Here is a 13,329-nt window from a genome sequence, read left to right on the forward strand (position 1 = left end):
CTCAATATTTAAAATTCAAACCATTTTTAAGATTTAGATCTGAAATTTTTATCCTCAGTTTATATGCGGAGTTGAAACTTCAGAAAAATTCATGAGTCCAGAATTGAAAAATGTGTATGAAATTCATCATTCACAATTTTATTTTAATTCACAAGTTCATTTACGCATTATTTATTGAAAAAAATCATTTTGAAATCCACCCATTCAGAATCAAATAAGAGATTTCAGGTTAACGATTCTGATACAAATTTCGCTTTTTTGTTTTACATTCATAGGATTTCTTATCTGGAATTTACATTCAGGTTTTGAATTTGGGATCATAAAGCAGAATTCAGACTTGGTACAAAAATTTAAGAAAGGCATTCAATTTAGCTCAAATTTAAGTTTTAAAATCAATATTAAAATATCAATGTTAGAATTTGATTAAGGATTTAAATTGAAGGAAATTATTAAATTATAAATACAGTAGTTTTTCGATTTTATCACTATTCGATTTTATCAATACTCGCCGAATTCACGCTCGATTTTATCACGGTTATGGTTTCGATTTTTTCACGCTTTTTTATAAATCATTCGGAAACCATTTTTAGGACCTTAATTTTCGTTCAAAAGCCTGGAGCGTTTTTGTTCATGATATTTTTTATGGTTTATGTTATGGTATAAGTATTCAATAATATGAAAATGACATTGAACTGCTTACTTTAGCTCTATAGTGTTTAAAATCATCATTTGGATTTTAAAAACACTTGTAATAATCGTCATAAGTATTTCAACGTCACACTAATGCCAGTGTTTTTATTTGTGCTTGGTTAGGAGCTCTAAAACAGTAAACGTTTTTGGTTATGGGAATCATATAAAGATGTGGGTGAATTTAAGCGTTTTTGACAAGAGATAAGTGTCTCTGATTTCTTTTTTTAATTTGTTTATTTGAAAGGGTGGCGTGCTGATGGGACAGATTTAAGTAATGTCTGAATGGATAATTTAAGAAGATCAAAATGATATTCTGCTAGCTTTGCCTTAAAATATGTTAAAAAGACTAAGATTTCTGTTTTAATACATCATATGTATCATCGAAGAAGAGGCAGACCCAGAAACTCGTGGCGACGAAGCCTATCTTGACTGGGACCAAGTGAAGACGCTGGCTCCGGATCGTCAACAGTGGAGGTCTTTTACCACGGCCCTATGCCCCGGAGGATCGGCGCGGGATCATTAAGTAAGTAAGTAAGGGACAAGTCACTGGGCTCATACTTAGGTTCATGGGCTTAAGAGCTCTCGATTATGGTATCTCCTATAGCTCCAAAAATTGTTAACTTCTCTTAATCAAAGCTTCTATTTTCCTTAAAAATATTAAATAAAATATTGGTGAAAATAACTTTTCCGGTTTTTTGCCACCTCATCTCCCGTACTGGAATGGTTCTCCAGCAGAAGGGTTGGCTTCAGGCAGAGTTTTATTTTTAATCAAAGTTTTTTTTATCCTTTTTCTAGGATTTTAACGCTGTCGCGTTATTCATCCCCTTTTTAATCAAAGTATCGCCTTAAAGGGTATTGGAAGAGCCGGCAAAGAGGATGACTATCACAGGATTTATTCGATTTAAGCTTTTTCACAAATGCATGTAAATACGTTAAGAAGTCATTTAAGAATGGATATCACAAAGATGACACACCTGCATTTTTTTTGAATATGGACTTAAATTGCTTTTTATAACTCTGGAAAAAAACACACCCTAAGCCCAGAGTTTTTTAGAGGTTTGAAAGCAGCGTTCCAGAACATAACTTAAGGTCAAATCTTGTCAAAAAAAAACATTATATGCTTTCAACACATACTGGATTTATTTTTCAATAAAATTGGAAACCTTTAAGCTCAGCTGTCAGTTATCTAGATTTCTCAGTTCTTTTTTTTTTTTTTTTATTTACAAATGGTTTTATTAAGGCATTTTACTTATAAAGTTTTTATGTGCCGGGAGTATTTTTCCTAACTTTGGGTTAGTAAGAGGGGGGCCGTAATCGTCGCGGCTACTCAACTGTTAATTTCTAAGTTCTAATCTTAATAAATTTGTATTGAACTTTTCATTTGAGTAAGTTTGCACTTTTAAAAATAGTTAGAAGGTACCATCTGTTTTAAATTGAAGTTGCATAAAAATTGTACTAAATTTACCTTTTCTATGTCTTAGAATATAAAGCGATATGTCGGCAAGAATAACTAAACTCTCTTAATGAAAAGGTATTATTACAAACTCACATCGGTAAATGAAAACAACCACGATATTCATGAATGATTAGATATTTTTAATCTAGGGGGGATAAGGGCATAATGATTACCCGGGACGATCTGTGCACCACTCTTTTCTAAAAAATACTAATTTCTTCGAATACATTTTTACGAGGAACTTTTTTGTAGTTCCTACAGTTACTTCTTTAAGTTTCAGCCAGATAGGAAGTAGACTTCTTTAGGGTCTTAACACGAAACATTTATGTAACTCACATATTACAGCTGTTTCCTATGGTTAAATAAGCGGCCTTCTTTAGGTAGCCATTATGCCCTTAACTCCCCTACTGACTTTCTTTCAAGAGAATGGAACTTATTTTTTTAACCATTCCAATTAAACTTAATACACGGGATTTGAAAAAAATATTAGGCTTGTAGCAGGGGTCTACAAAAAAATCCTGGATTTTGTGTTTTACTGATTTTTACAATATTTTACAACAAAACACTCCTGTTTCAAGATACATGTACAGTTTTAGAAATTTAACTTAAAATGTGGAAACATATGAAGTTTTTTTTTTCTATTTTCTATAACGCAATACCTTTTCAAGCAGGTTTTTTATCACAAGTTTAAGCAAATGATTTTTTTTTACTCTGAACAAAAAATTTGATTTCTAAAGTCAGTTATGACATGTTTTGAGAATTTATGTGATTGCCATCAATATCTAAACTAGAACTTAATTATTTAAAAAAAAAAATCTGATACTCAATCTATAGTATTTCTTATTTAATTCAATCAAAAAACTTTAATCAGCGTCAATGATGTGAATTTAAATTTCAACTAGCAGAAAGCATCACATTTCTCGTGTAGAGAGTTTTTCGTTTTCATTAAAAACGTGCAATTATTCACATTGTATCGTATTTGGAAGCTCATTTCTTATTTCGTACAAACCCCCATTCAATTAGCATTTGGTTGTTTCTCTTTCAATGAAAGCTGTCGCTATAAGGTGCAGTGTATTTATATTAATTTTCGTTCTCAAAAGTCCCACTAACTGCACAGTCTTCTATTACACAAATTTAGTCGAGAGCAACGGAAAATACACCGCAAATGATGGAACTCACTTCAAAATTTTTGCCAATCTCAAGTGTTTAGTTGTAGAAACCTAATTTCTTAATTTGACGCTGGGATTAACGTCGCATGTAATGAAGTGATTAAAATGGAAGATTCGAATTGAATGTTGATAATTTTGGACAACGAATTAAAATCTTCACTATGTTTTCCTATTGAGTTCAAATTATGTAATTATGACGTCAGAATTTTAAATCGTTCAGTTTGATGAAAAAATTATTAAACTTCTATAAGATGTATGCTGCGAAGTAAGATACTCTTTTAAGGGAGATATTTCGAATATGGCGCACAAATTTTGAAACAAAAAGTAATTTTGATTTTTTGTCCTACTTTTTAACTTTGAAACTGATTGATTACATAAATCATATTCGTATTGTATTAAAAAAAAAAGATTGTATTTAATGAGTCTGTCACAATTAAAAAAAAAGTGATGTGTTCTCACAAACAAAACGAGATATTTCACTCATTTTCAAATAATTATGTCTAGATTACTACCTATGTTACTAATTTAACCCTGTGAAAAACAATGTTCAAAATTTCCACATTATTTTTCAAAAAAATCAAGTTCCATTACTTTAACCAAGGCAAACTCTGTTTTACGTATCACTTTTGCATGAAAATAGTGTCCATGATTCAATATTGTTTACTTCACGTCCAAAGGCACTTGAAACTGCCCCAAATCACTTCCGACGAAAATCACACCATCAAAGCAGTTCAGAGCAACAGTTTTCAAAATCATTAGCACCCCACTGAGTAATCCAATTTTTCGTTTACCACCTCATTTGCTGTTGATATCATCTATTAGCGCCGGAGTTTGAATCGACCACAAACACACATTCGTTATTTGTTATCCTTATAATCAGAAACCGAAACTCACTTGAATTTTTCCACAAGAGGTCACAAGAACGGCAAACTTTGAACGGAACAAAAACCCCACACGCGTGTCCAGCCGATTGATTTTTTTGTCCCCCAACACGACGGATTCAACTGACTTTTTTCCTTCTTAATCCAAACTTTTCGCTTTTGGTTTGGACAGTTCGAGGTTGACTACATACTCATCCGACGGATAACTTTTGCGAACTGATAGCGCGAATAACTTCGTGTGCTAAATTTATAACGAAAGTTTGCGCGCGCCAGTAGTCGGAGGTAGGACTTTGCGCACCACCCGTACGCCTGGCGCATCGGAAACCCCACGACGACGACGACGACGACGAGCATGGCGAGCCTCCAATGGACGACAGCATGGCGCGAAGCGCAAAGCTCTCCCCACCGGGACGCGCCGGTTCGCGAAAAGCTTTCACGGATTAAGTGCCTACCTGTACCTACTTACTCGTGCCAATCAACGTTTGTTTTTGTTTGGAAGCGGCATACCGGTTTTCGGTGGGTGTTTGAACAGCTGATTTTCAGCTGATTTTCAGCTGAGTTCTCAGTTTATTAAGCATAATTGTATGAGTATGACCATGTCGGTTAAAATCCTCTCTAAATAAACAAATTAGAATTAGAATTAGAATTGTATGAGTTTTATTCATTGTGGGTGAATCCTTCATAAACAAACTTCAGTATTTTTTTTAAATTTTGTCTGTTCACCTGGATTAGACTAATCTTTTACATTCACACTCTAAGACTGGAAAAAATATCAATTTCTTCTATTGTCACCCTCCCCCCACCCTCCCCTTCGAAACTTTAAAAAAAAAACCCGAAGGGGAGAATAAATAAAGTTTTATGTAAATTTTGAAAAAAATTTCAAATATCCGATAGATGACAAGACAAATATTTGAATATGGGAGTTATTTCGCCTTGATTTTATTGAACTTTTCGATTTAAAATTACTTGATTTATAGGTTTTGTGTAATGATACAGTATTCAATTTTGTTGCATACAAGCTTTCTGGCAATTTGTTCCGGTTAATATGTTTTTCGCAGTATTTTTTATCATCGCGATGTTCCAACTTCGAGTAACACAAGAAGGATTTGAAATTTTTTTCGGCCTAATATACATATCTCACCACTACCCTTAACAACGCTTCATAGTAACTTGTATCATATTACAGTAACAAAAAAAGTGTGGGGAAACGTATAAGCAGTTATTGATGGATGTGCATTAAAGTTAGAACCAACATTATCATTTTGCAGTTTAGCAAGAAGCATGATGTTGAGATTTTGTAATATTTTTTTTTGAATTTTGATTGAATTCCTTTTTTCCAATTCTGAATTCAAATTTAGCTAGAAATACTATCGATACCAAAAATGCACAGTAAACAAAAAATTGAATTCTCACACCATTTTCTTACTTATGGCCATCACACAAACTTGAAAAAATAACTAGAATCAAAGATTCGAATTTATAATGTTTCCAGCAAGTCATCAATAAATCATTGGAAATGAAGTAACTTATTCTGAACGAGACATATGGTTGAAGAAAAAATTCAAGCAGCCAACTATACAAATTAAAAATCAATATTTCCGAAACCCCATGTAACAAAATCGAATTAAAATTTCTAATAAGGCCAGAAATTAAAGCTTGGGACATAAGAATATCAGATATAAAATACATAAATAATAACTCGAATAAATTAAAGAAACTAAATCCGAATTCTAAAATGAATATCAGATCAGGTAAGAAATTAATCATAAATTTATAAAAAATATTTTAACACGATTTGAATTGTGAATTCTTGATTAGGAGAAAAAATCCATCATGAACTTGAGAGAATTTATTCAAATCATTTACTTGAAGATTTAATTTAGTTTGATACAAAGAAGAAAATCAATTTTATTTCTAGAGTGATTATTGCAATGCAATTTCAAGATTTGTTAAAAACTTTGATAGCACGAAGCAAATAATAATAATTAAAAATTGCTACTTTGAACTTGTCATGGATAGAAAAAAAATTAACAATCTAAAAAGCTTATTTAAAGCAATAAATATAAGTGAAATGATTATTAATTTTTAAGCGCACGTTGAATAATTTTAAACTTTAATCTCTGAATATTTGGTCGCCATCGAAAGAATGGGTCCTGGAATGGACAAAAGATAGAAAATATTTGATTCATAGGCTTCCAAGAAGTTTACGTTTTCAAAACATAAAAGTTCAAAATTGGAAAAAATAAGAAACTTTAAAAAATTATTAAAAAAAATTAAATAAGTTTGAACTCCAAAAATCAGTAAATTCATTTGAAAATATATAAACACTTTAAACACTATAAACTTCGGTAAATTTATTTGGACATTGAAACAAAATGAGATGGTTTAAAATATTCATTCCTAATTATGGTGATACTAGCTGACCCGGTAAACTTCGTTTTACCTTCTTATGTAATCGTAATAAATGTTTGATTTCATCTACACGTCCTTAACTCCATCGTGCTCGTGAATCGATTCTTATGGAAATCGTAACAAATAAAGTAGAATTTGTATTAAGACCACTTTCCATTAAAACTATTATACAAACCATCTCTGACCCAAAAAACCCTCGAATACCAAATTTCACTTCATACCGACCGACCATTCATACGTGATGTTGTTACAAAGAAAACGCCTCCATTTTTATATATAAGATAGAGTTTAAAAATCAAGCATTGTAGCTCTATGAAATCTACAAGAAAGTTATAAAAAAATTGATTCTTAATTTGTGGAAAAAAATATATTTAATTAAGGAATAATAATGATGAGGATGATGAATGATCTCAAAAAGTTAACTTGTGCAGTTTAAAAAAAATGGAAAGATACCATTACAAGCATCTAAAAAAATTTTTATTTCAGTTAATTATTTGTGTAAGCTTTACTTCGATTTTCGCTTTTAAAATATCATTCTATTTGGTTTAAGTAGGGTAAAGTTAACAAGTAGAAGACTTCTATAGCTTCATTCGCTAAAATCAAAATTACTTTTGATCTTGAGGAAAGTTGATAATTGATTTGAAACCTTCATTTGTTTTTTTTTTATGTTTTAAAGTTTTGTCAAAAACGTAAAAAAAAATCATTAATGATTTTTACCTATTTTCAAAAGTGATCACTAATCGCACGAATCCAAATTCAGGGCACCCAAATTGATTTAAAACCAGCTCTTACATTATTTGCACCTAGGAAAAATGTGAATTTTGTGGCCTTGAGACATTTACTAAAACGCTTTTAAATATGGACTTAAGCATTCAGAATAGTGAGAAACACAAAATGCAATTGAGGCTTAAAATGATTTCTTGAGGAATATTTCAAATCAGCATAAAATTTGGAATGCCGTTTAACTTTCTTTATGTTAGTTCTGCTGACTATCTTGAGTATCCAACACATCTTACTAATTTGTGATGCGTTAAATTTGTATTCGATGAATGAACTTTTAAGTTCAAATGGTTGGTTTCAAATTTTGAACTTGTTTAGTTACACTTCTAAGTAAAAACCCATTTTGGGTCAACATTTGAGTTTCAATACAAAGGATTGACTGAATTGTAAATCGAAATCTACAATTCAAAATTAATTTCAATTCGTGAACATCATAAAGAGTCGTAAAATTAAACGTCTAAGGTCTAGAGTGATTCAAAACGAATTGCGCCGGAGCCGAGCAAAAATTTCTGATATGTTTGTTTACATTTATTTTTAAACACCTTTTGGGATCAAGTGATTTCTCTTCCTGTACTTAAAATTTTACTTGGAAAAATTTTCCATGGGGGGGTTAACCCCTAAACCTTTCGCACGGCCTTGGTTAGAAGTGAAAAATATGAAAACCTTCAGAAATCACAAAACAGAATGAAAATTTTTGAACCAAGGTATTTCTATTTTATATCCAGAAAGATTATTAAAAATTTGGACTTAAATGTAAGAAGAAAATCCAAATTTGTTTCCTAGTCCAAAATATTTTTTCATGAAGTTATCATACTAACTTAGCTCAAAATATGAATAACTAAATTTTAAAGAAAAGCGGGAGACATAATAAAACCCCACAAATTTTATTTTACTTCAGATCTCCTGAATAAATGTATGTAATGATAGATTTTTTTGATGTAAATGAACCATTCTGAATACTCAAACACTATACAATCAATAACTAAGTTGGTTGAATACTTTTTCTGTTCTTGGTATAACCAGTGATGAGAAGGCATTTTCCATTGAAAATGAATTGACTCTATTGAAAACGAATGTTTTTAAGAAAAATTTCATGTAAATTCTCGACAGCCGTTAGGAAAAAAACCATGCTAATGACCATTTTTTACATATCCAAAATATTATGTTGAAAAATCTCAAAGTGTTAAAACATATTGCTGGTTTTTCTTTTCGTACTTGATTCTAAAATCTTCATAAGGTATTTACATCATATAAATCATAAAAAAGGTAAAAAATAAAGTTTAATATAGTGCAGAAAATGTTTTTTTACAAATGCATAAGAGATGAACGTGATAGATATTATCTGAGAAAAATTATCCTGTAAATCGATATGAACTGCTCCTGGGGAGTTTCTCCTTCAATATTGTACGATTTAGGTTTTTCTTAATAAAATTGGTTATTTTGACAACTTTAGAACAGATGTTTTTAAGACTCATAAGTAAGAAATTTTCAATCGGAAAAAATATAAAAAAGTAGATCAAAAAGCTTGTACAATAAATTGAATCTTTCAAAAAGATCAAGTTGCAAATTACTGCAAGGAAAATCATGGAAAGCTTTGTGAGTTGTTTATAGAAATTCAAATAAATAACATTTGAAAAATCTAAAAAATAACTCAAGTTTTCAGAAAAATCTGAAGACCCCGGAGAAAAAGGTACGATGATTTATTATAAATCCCCTAGTGTCTTCACTTAGGGGGAAGTGCTCCCAAATGCGTATATTGGGTAATATGCTCATACAGCCGATTGACGAAATGGCTGATAAATCATCATATATAATCAGTGCAGTTTGAAGGTAATCCACTTTTGACACATGGCATGAATTTTTTTTATTGTTATATACAGTTAATTTTTTTTAAAAATTCAAAAAAGATTATAAACAGTTTTGTTTAAATGTATTGAACTTTTTTACTCGTGCGTACAAAATCTGTAAACAAAAATGTTAATAGTTTTTCTTTCTAGTTCATCTAGAAATCAAAAACCTTACAATTTGAAACTTTTAGCAAAGTTATAAACAATAGATAAGATATTGGAAAAAGAGACAGGTATTGAATACCAATATCAGGCAGGTTGAATGCATCTAACATGAAAAAATAGATTAGCCAAATATATTTTTTACTTTTTTTTCATTGAAATATTAAGTCTACGCTCAAATTACAATTCTACAATGAAAATAGAAGAGCTGATAGCTGATCTGATGAAAATATGATATAAAAAAAATATTTCTATGAAATATGGCCATATGGCATCCCTGACTATGTTATATTAAAAAAAGTCAGTGATATCTGAAATTTCGCCAAAATGTCAACTTTGACGTATGCTTGACATCTACCATTTTCAATTAAATTTTTCGAAAATATTGCAAGAGGGACTGAAATACAGCTAAAAACATCAATATGCGCATTTAGTCCGCCTGGTTTCGGAAATCGACTATTTTGACTACTTTCATTATAAAATCATTTTCTCAAAAACTGTTAGAGATTTTCGTATAATTGCCTCAATGTATAGAAAACAGATGTCCGCTCATGTGCGTATAGTTTTCAGACTTCTATCTATTGTAATATGAAAGAAAATGAGTATTCTTCTTAGTATTCGCGTTTATTCCGCCTCTCCCTTACCCAGTTTCATTTCGATGTCAACATCCGTTATTATCGAAATTGTATCTTTCTTACAGTTATTGGATGGATTAGATATAGCATAAAGCATTTCGTAATTCGGGGTGTGGAATAATAATGCACAGTATTGTTTAAAAACCTTCATTTTCACTAACGATATACCTTACTTAAAGGTATTTACTTTATTTAAATTCTAGTTTGTGTTTGAATGGTAAAAAATGAGACGCATTTCCACGACATTACTGCTTAAAATATTTAATGACCTATTTGCTTGTCTACCAATCTGAAATTCAAAATATGAAACTTATTCAAAAAGAACACCCGGGTTAAAATTTTTGTCTTGTTTGGATGCATAATAACAAAATTATTTCTAAAACATACTAAAGGTAAAGTTAATATGAACGACCTTTTTTTGTCGTCTGATACTAAATTTGAATTCAGGAATATTTAGATCATTTGTCCTGCTATACTCCCATGTATGGATTAGATCCAACGCATAGTAACATAATTGCAGTAGTTTTTCGATTTTATCATTGTTCGATTTTTCAATACTCGATTAATTCAAGCTCGATTTGATCACGGTTATTGTTTCGATTTTATCACTTTGATTTTGGAAATAATTCTGAAATTATTTGTCGTTTTTCCATTTTTATTTCCAGTTTCGCCAAATTCACTGTTTTGCCATTATCACGGTGAACTAAGCGTGAAAAAATCGAAAAACTACTGTATTGTGAAAATATTAAAAAGTTCGTATAGATGACCCCTTCTATCGTCTATTCTATCGTCTTATGGAAAGTTTGTCCTGTGTCTCGTCCTGTAGAACTCTCGTGTATGAATTTTTGTCTCAACGTGATGCCTAATAACGACATCATTGCCAAAACATTGGAAAATTATTATGAACGACCCCTTTTGCTGACCCTTTGTCGAAATTTGACAACTGAAATCAATAACCTGTGCTTTAAAACTCCCTTTTAAACATTTTCATTACAATCCGATACATAATCAATACCATATCGCAAAAAGAGTGAACATATCGTAGGAACGACCCCTTTTGTCGTCCCTGACCTAAAATTTGTCCCCTGAAATCCATTATCCGCCTCGTAAAACTTCCATGTTTCCATCGCTAAAACAAAACTTGAGTTGTATGCACGACCCCCTTTGAAACGAGTCATCTGAAATCTGAAAACATTTTTTATCATTCGTGGTCATAATGAGCATCTATGTTAAATTTTAGCTCTCTAGGCAGCTGATATGCTTTTCATCTTTCGCATTAGTGATCTCGATTCCCTGCAGTTTGAATTATATGTAATATTGCTGCATATGTGGTTTCAATCAATATTTTCCATTCCATTGATTTTTTGCATTTTTTTAGTATCCCTCCCCCCTCGTGATGTCTCATCTTCAAGTGACAAAAGGAGGATTTCAAATAAGTTCTATCTGGCCTAATTTACCTACCTGGCTACTTTCCATGTCAATGACAGAAAATTTTTAATCAAGAACTTCATGAATAATATATTTGCAAGTAATAAGTCAGTATCGAAAAGTAAACTTTTCAGCAGGGTATTGCTTAAATAATAATAATTGTATGGGAGAGTGGGGAATCATGGGCCACTTTTTCTCGTTGTTCCATAACTTCTTTATTATAAAAGATAAAATAAAAATAAAAAATGGTATGGTTTTCTACATTTTCAAGGTATCATAAGGTATTTTTTGAGTTTTTTAATAAGTTATTTTCCCCAAGTTCTGACTGTTTGAAAAAAAGCAATATTTTTTGGATTTTGAAAAATGGTGGGGAATCGTGGGCCACCGAATCCAAATTGACCAAATAACATGCAAAGTTTATGAGTTGTCCCAAAACTGTGATTTTCTAATTCATTTCGTTATTTTAAAGCAATTTCAGGTGATGAAATAAAAAAGAGAGCTGTGTATGATCGCAAAGATTCCAAAACCTGGCTCGAGAACGTTATGACAAAATTTCTTTTTTAGGATGGACAAAATTTTTTTCATATCTCTTCATTTGGCATAAAAAAAACTTTACAGATAGGTAAAAAGTATTTTAAGTTCTGAATGTGTATAAAAACATAAAAATATAGGTGATTCAAGATGTGTGGCCCAAGATTCCCCACAAGCTATGATTTGCAAATTGCTTGGGTTTGTGTGACTTATTGATGTTTCATCAAAAATTCCTTTTCCATGTGAAAGATCATGACAAAAATAAGATCATAAGCGTATGAGCATATTTTTGTTATGCACTTTAGGTTCCCCATCGATGAAATTAGCGGGTGTTTTTATAATTATGTAAGTAAATTTTACTAACTTTTTTTTAGCTTGATAAATAAAAGAAACATATGATGCGTATTTCAGTCAGCAACAATATATGCCCACGCAAAGCGACGACGATTACAGTTGGTTTGAGATTTTTATTTCAACACACATCTGAGATATTAAAAGTGGCCCACGTTTCCCCATGGCCCACGATACCCCACTCTCCCCTACTTATTTAGAAAATTTGCCGCAAATTTTATTACAAACTCGTGAGAATATAAAACGTGGTAAAACTTTCTGCAATTTCAGTAGCTTTCACTTCGACAAAGAAATATCCTAATTGCAGCTAATTTATTGATCTGGAAACGTGGTTTATTTTACCGAGCTGCTTGGTGAGTATTCTAACGTTTGATTGTCAATAAAATGAGCTCGATATCTTAACGTATCATCTCAGGACGTCAACTTTATTCCTTAAAAAACTTTATTTATTTTTATTGTGGATGGTTTGTCCTTTCGTGAATCTTACGCTTGCGAATCGATTCCATCCACGCGAACTTCGCCACCTGTCGTGAAAAAAAAAATCTTCAAACAGGGTAATGCTCAATCTCTATTTTCCCCGATTCTTCCCATGGGAGTGATTTAAGACCACTTGTTTTTACTGTTAAGGGTTTAGTTAACGCTCTGTTTTCGAGTGAATGCCCAGAATATGAATGCCAGAATATCAAAGCAACACTTCTTTATTCATGAAGTGATTGATGTTTCCAAGAACGAATGAAAGCAATACCCCCTTTCAATGGCCATTAAATTTAGTTTGTAATCTGGCATTAACAACGATTTGAACGTGAATTTACTGACTGCTTTCCCTTCAAGCGTTTGTTTGGCTGAGTACTGTACACAGATACTGGCTGCGTTCGAAACGTTGCGTTGTTCGATTATATGTGCCCAGCAAATTCTTTCAACGAGCATTCGCTCGAACGGTTCAAAAGTTTATTTTTGTTTTGATGCTCTCTGAAATAATGACAGCTG

The 13,329-nt window shown here is 31.5% G+C and overlaps 1 protein-coding gene across 1 annotated transcript in view; it reads right to left on the minus strand.

Annotated features, from left to right (window-relative positions):
• Positions 1 to 4,403, minus strand: part of LOC129747993 (sialin-like) — a 54,565-nt gene extending 50,162 nt beyond the window's left edge. Inside the window, exon 1 of the mRNA XM_055742442.1 lies at positions 4,210 to 4,403. The gene's annotated coding sequence lies outside the window, so the exon portion shown is untranslated. The remainder of the gene's footprint in view (positions 1 to 4,209) is intronic.
• Between the last annotated feature and the right edge of the window lie 8,926 nt (positions 4,404 to 13,329).

This window comes from Uranotaenia lowii, chromosome 2 (genome assembly GCF_029784155.1).
Source record: "Uranotaenia lowii strain MFRU-FL chromosome 2, ASM2978415v1, whole genome shotgun sequence".
NCBI lineage: Eukaryota > Metazoa > Arthropoda > Insecta > Diptera > Culicidae > Uranotaenia > Uranotaenia lowii.